General features: G+C 44.3%; 1 long non-coding RNA gene across 2 annotated transcripts in view; it reads right to left on the bottom strand.

Annotated features, from left to right (window-relative positions):
• The window catches only part of LOC118453242, a 10,449-nt gene extending 4,264 nt beyond the window's left edge, over nt 1-6,185 (bottom strand). The window contains exons 1-2 of one of the 2 annotated variants that reach the window (XR_004843160.1): nt 6,161-6,185; nt 5,865-5,941 (exon numbers count right to left, since the gene is read on the bottom strand). This is a non-coding gene — a long non-coding RNA (uncharacterized LOC118453242). Of the gene's footprint in view, nt 1-5,864 lie in introns of both variants that reach the window. The other variant, XR_004843159.1, reaches the window with a different exon arrangement.
• Nucleotides 6,186-6,229: the final 44 nt, after the last annotated feature.

The following is a 6,229-nucleotide window of genomic DNA, read 5'->3' as shown; positions in this document are numbered from 1 at the left end:
GCAGGAATGGAGCATGGAGCTCTGCCTTGGGATGGATGAGGAGGCAACTGGGAGCTGCTGGAGCAGAACAACATGGGCAAAGTTGTTCTGGGTGTCTGCTATGGACCCCCTGATCAGGAAGAAGTAGAAGAGGCCTTCTTCAGACAGTTGGAAGAAACGTCATGTTTGCAGGCCCTGATCCTCATGAGGGACTTTAACCATCCTGGTATCTGCTGGAGGGGCAGCAGAGCAGGGCACAAACAATGCAAAAGGTTTGGGGAGTGCATTGATTGACAAATCCCTAACCAAGGTGATTGAGGAGCCAACAAGGAGGGGGGCTCTGCTGGACCTCATGCTTACAAACAAGGAAGGACCGTGAAGGTCTAGGGCGGCCTTGGCTGCAGTGACCATGAGAAGATGGAGTTCAGGATCCTAAGAGGAAAGAACAAAGCAAAACACAGGATCACAGCTCCAGATTTCAGGTGACCAGAATTTGGACCATTCAGGGACCTGCTTGAAAGAGTCCCACAGGATGCGGCCCTGGAGAGAAGAGGGATCCAAGAGAGATGGTCAATTTCCAGAGATCAGCTCTTCCAAACTAAAGAACGGTCCACCCTGGCCTGCAGGAAATGAGGCCTACAGGGATGAACAAGGAGCTCCCGACAAAACCCAAACATGAAAAGGAAGCATGCCAGAGGTGGAAGCAGGGACAGGTGACCTGGAGCAATACAGAGGCACTGTCTGAGCATGCAGGGAGGGGAGAGCAGTGGATTTTTTTTATCTCAGTCTTAGTAAGGTTTCAGACAGTTATGTCCCATCACATTCCCATAGGCAAACTGAAGCACAGATTAAGTAAGTGTACAGTGCACTGCACTGAGAACCAGCTGAACTGCCAGGCTTACAGGGTTGTGGTCAGTGGCATGGAGTCCAGCTGGGGGCCAGTCAGTAGTGATATATCCCGGGGGTCAGTATCAGGTCAATACTGGGGCCAATACTGTTTAACTTCTTCATTAATGACCTGGATGACAGGAGACAGTACGCTCTCAGCAAGTTTGTGGATGTTACAAGACTGGGAGGAGTCACTGATATACCAGACGGTTGTGCCACCATTCAGAGGGACCACAACAGGTTGAAGAAATGGGCAGACACGAACCTCGTGAAGTTCAGCAAGGGGAAGCGTAAAGTCCTGTGCCTGGGGAGGAACAACCCCATGCACCACCCAGTACAAGTTGGGGGCCAACCAGCTGGAAAGCATCTTGGCAGAAAAGGCCCTGGGTGTCCTGGTGGACAACGTAGATGTGAGCCAGCCATGTGCCCTTGCAGCAAAAGCCAATGGCCTCCTGGGCAGCACTGGGAGCAGCACTGCTAGCAGCACTGCTAGCATAATGAGGGAGGACTTCTTTAGGTCATGGGATCAGGCTTACTGAAAGAAAATTGCACTTGATATAATTATTTTTCTATATTCCCTCAGCAAGTTGTGGATTAGGATTGTGACAATAAGGTAGAAGTACTGTCCTGTAGCTGTTGAGTCATCTCCTCTGTCCTTCATGATCATGAGTCTTCAGAAGGCAGAAGCTGAGGATGATGCAGATGATGCAGAAGTGAGAGTCCCCAGAAGCATCTCCAAAAGATAGTAACACCTCTCCACTGCAAATGTGTTGCCTTTAACAGATACGAATATTCAGATCATCAAGATCATTGCTACATTTTCTTCAGCACTGCTTGGCAGTGCCTTCTCATGTTTATCTTCTCTGCTTTGCTTTTGACATCCAAAAAATGAGGAAGTTAGTGAACTACAGTGCTTTGCTTCTGTGTCCTAAGATAAAATATTAACCTCTAAGAATTCTGGAAGAATTTTCAGCTCTAAGGAGGCATAGCTTAGACGTTCTGCTATTCTTTATTTATAGCATACATTCCTAGTAGCTGGAGATTCCCTTTTGAAGAATAAAATCAGGACACAGAAAGATTTTCTCACCGCAGCTGTTGCACTTACTCCCATTACTGCAAACTGCTGAACCTGCTGTGAGTTTCTTTAGTCTAAATATTTATATTTGCAGACTAAAATGACAGCTACTAGAATAAAAATTTAGCATCCCAATGATTTTTTTCTGGGTTTGTTATTGCCCCTCTGGAAGACAGCAGAGCCACCAATATCCTTGTAGCGTGCAGAGCTGTTTGGGTATTTCACTTTATATCAGAACACACAGCCTTGCATTTCAGGTGCTACTTCTTATTAATATTCTCTACAATAGCCAGTGCAGAATATAAATGGCAAAGTTGAAAAAAACCAGACAAGAAGCTGACAGAATAAGTTGAAGACAGATTTATCCTGCTAGTGTGATCTCTTCCAGGAAGCAAAGAGCACCGTTTACCCTACCAACGGTCTAATATGTTTGTGTATTTTGGTAACAAATTACTGTTTATTAAATAAACAGAATCTGAACCGTTTTCAAGACTCAACTATTTACACAGGCAGACCTTCAGATGCAAGCCCCATTTTGCAACAAGATGAATTAACATGGAGACACGGCATGCAGGAAATCCCACCAAAGTTATGACATCACACCACGTTCAGCTGATGAAGAAACACTAAACCAGAAATAGCATTTCTTCCTTTTGCCATCTTCCTTTTTCATCTACCAAAATATGCTCCTTCCTTGGGATCTGCTCTGTTACCCGATTGTATTGCTGATGTTACAAAACACATGCATAAAACCCCCCGTGCCTTTTTTTTTTTTTTTAATTGCAAGATGAAAAAGTAGTCTACCCTGAAAAAGAGGCTCAAATTCATCGTCATCCCATTAGCAGCAGATCCTGAGCTGTCATACTGTAGCAAACAAAGTGTTGGGTTGGGGTTTTTTTGTCAATTTGAAGAGAATGCACAAAATGAGGTGCTGTCAGCAACACGTTAAAGGCTTTGTCTGAGAAACGGACAGTCTGACAGTCTAACTCGCAGGAATCATTCTCAGCTTTGATACCCAGACCTTTAGTCAAGCAGGTTTAAGCAGATAGTGCTACCATAAAATTTTTTGCTGGCCTCTTTCCTGTATATATAGCTTCGTAAATGCCAAGTTTGAAATTTTAATTTTAAATGTAAATTTGAAGAATATGATGAATCAGCATTCTCTGTTTTCCTGCTTGTGGACGGGAATGTCTGTGGGTTCCTTCTCTTACTTATATCTCCTATTCCAGAGAATTTATGGAAACTTAGATAACAAAAATGGCAGAAAATATGGACAGAAACTGAAGATTGCTTGCCATTTTTTCTCAGAATTGTTGGAAGACTGGATTGCTGCAAATATTATAGTTTTCTCCAAAACTAAACTAATTCCTCTGCATTGAGGAATTTTGACACAATCCTGAGAAGACTAAAATCGCTCTACTGTTAGCACTTCATTTCAAACAGACAGCTTTCTCTACGAACTAGATGTTAACGCTTTCCAGACCCTGGTCTCAGGAACCGTATCTTTACTTACTACTTGTTACTGAGAAATACGAGTTGGAAACATGGGGAAAAAAAATCTGTCAGAAAAGGGCCCATCCTTCTCTAGCTGCATTCTTTTCTCTCCAAAAATATGACATACTGAAATGCACATCAACAAAAAAGACACTGCACTGTCAAAAGTTGGAACAGAGGTGGAAGAAGATCTGACTGAAACATATTTGCATTTGAAACTTGTGGTGATGATCTAGATTTATGCATCTAAATTACAATTAAATAATGTTAAGGTTGTGAGTAACTCACAAGAGCAAAGAAATGTGCAATTAAAGAGAAAATATACCATATGTCCTTTGATATCTAGGCATATTGCAGCACATTAAGAAAGTCGTAAAAGAGACACCCTGTTGTGGTTATGTGTTCTGAGACATGTGGCACATTTCCATTGTAGCTATCTATTTCCCTGCTTGTATGCATCTGTGCCATTACTTAAATGTTGATTTTGAGTGTGAGTTTCCCTTTCCATGGTAAAAAAATGGAGCCACGGACTCTTTTTTCAGTGTTTCTTTAGGTCTGTTGCTATTTATACATATGGAAGTCCAAAATTCTAAACATATGAATGAAAAATCATCACAAAAGGGAATAAACGGATTTAATCATCAGACAAAACGAGGCAAAAGAGAGGGTTTTAGTTATTATGAATGAATAAATGATCTTGTGTATCTTCCCCTAAAAACAGTTGAATTCCAAACAGTTGTCTTCCATATTTTGCATGGAAATAGGAATGTACTAAAAAGTTTCTCATATCTAGTTCGGACCACTTTGGGGAAATACAGCAGGCAATTACTCCTTTCATTTTAAGGCTCCTCACCTGTGGCATCCTGCAAGCCTTTTTTTCTCCTCTGCTCAAAACCAACCTGAAAATGTGGGAGAATATGATGGAACATTCAGATTTTAAAAGCAGTATTTATGTGGCTGACATCTAATCGACACTGTCTCAAACTCTGTGATCACCAAGACACCCCAACGCAAAATATTTTATAAACAATGGTTGGGTAACCGGAAGGTGAGAGCAAGGTAAGTTATACTTCTGGGAAGAGAAAAACATTTTGTGGAATTGCCAGTGTTCAGAGTATTTCATGAGAATGTGTTTGCCCTCCAGTTGCCGAAGATGCCTGCAGCCTTGGGACAATTTCAGACACCTCACCAGTTATCCAGAGCCAAGCATGTGCTTCTGCTACGGAAGTTAAGTCTTTGTGATTCTATTTGCAGCTGGCTAGGAGAATGTACCTTCTGATTACATGCTGATTTGGCCACAGCTGTCTTGCATTCTTCATTCCCAGGATTCTTTGTTGTCATTTGTAGTAACTAGAAACAGTATCAATTTGAGCACAGAGCTATTACAAGAGTTATCATATGAGTTCACTCCGAGAACATAAAATAATAACCATGAATCACCATGAAGCATATCTGCTTTAGAAAAAAAATAGGTTTCTTCAACCCTTTCATTTTTTTGCTTTTGGTTTCCTACAAGTATGATACTGATGATGATAAAAGTGTGGGGGAGATGGAAAAAACCCCACCCTAATACAAAAAATGGACCCAGATACCATGGTGATGTGTGAAGTGGTTAGAAACACAAACAGCCTAATGGATATGCTGGCATCACTCCTCCTCCTTAGCATGACCTACAGTGCAAGGACTGGACCGGAGACATTTTCTGGAGAGGAGAGCAAGCCAGATTAGCATCACATCAACTCAGGGTCCTGTATAATCTGAAGAGACAGGGCAGAAGCAGCGCCATTCCGGTAACAGAGAGCATTGGGCCCAGGTGGCGGGCCATTGGAGAAGGGGATGCTGTAGGAATGCAAGAACAGCTTGGAGCCGGCAGCCCCGGGGAACTGGTTGTCAAGGGAAAAAAGCAGGGGGAGACGGGCAGCCACAGTCAATCCCAGGACAGCAGAGCCAGGAAGAGCAATCTCCATGGGGCTGGAGAAAGGAGCCAACCTAGAAACAGTCTGAGGAGAGAGAGCAGGCCAGTTGGGAAACAGCTGTACAGCCACGGGGTGGCCATGGATGCCACTGACAAATGTGTGCTGTAACCAAAAGGGCTTGAGGGGAGAGCCAGGGACTTCCGCCAGCAACAGCTGAGAAACAGAGCAAGCAACGCACCAAGTAAGGAACGAGCTTCACGTTTTGTGGCGTGCTGTCGTGTTGCTGAGTAGTGTCCCGTCAGCCACAGCAACACATGCTGCTGTCAACCGCAAGAGCAGAAATCAGTTTAAAAAAGGCCACAGCTTGGGAAGAAGACAGCACTCACAGCCTGCAGCACGGCACTGGAAAGCACACAGGCCGAGCAGGGGGTGTGCCCGGGGAAAAGCAGATTTAAAATGCTTTAGTTGGGGATTTTTTACTTTGCTGTACTATTACCCTTTGAAACTCTCACCCTTGTAAAGAACTTAGACTTTGCAAACTTGTACGTCAGGATCTGTGGCGAAACCGAGATTCCCTCCAGTGGCCGCACTGAAAAAAACCACGTCTCATTTTAGCACCTTCGGCGTCTACAATGTATTTAAAGTTGCAGCGGTAACTGCTTCCCCTTCCTCCGTTTCCTCCGCGCAGCAGGGAAGCTGCGGCCGCCGAGGTGGGCAGGAAAAGCCACCCCACACCAACGAGCTGGGGGGTCGCACAGCTGCTCTCCTCCAACTTTTCCCGCGCGGTTTGTTTTTTTCCCCCCCCCACCTGTCAGCGTCGGCAGCAGCGGCAGCACAGGCGCTGCCGAAGGAGCGGCACCGCAAACGGCAAAAGCGT

Source organism: Egretta garzetta, unplaced genomic scaffold, assembly GCF_000687185.1.
Source record: "Egretta garzetta isolate BGI_Z169 unplaced genomic scaffold, ASM68718v1 scaffold229, whole genome shotgun sequence".
Classification (NCBI taxonomy): domain Eukaryota; kingdom Metazoa; phylum Chordata; class Aves; order Pelecaniformes; family Ardeidae; genus Egretta; species Egretta garzetta.
The sequence above is the reverse complement of the archived record's forward strand: the minus strand, read 5'-3'. Positions and strand labels throughout refer to the sequence as shown.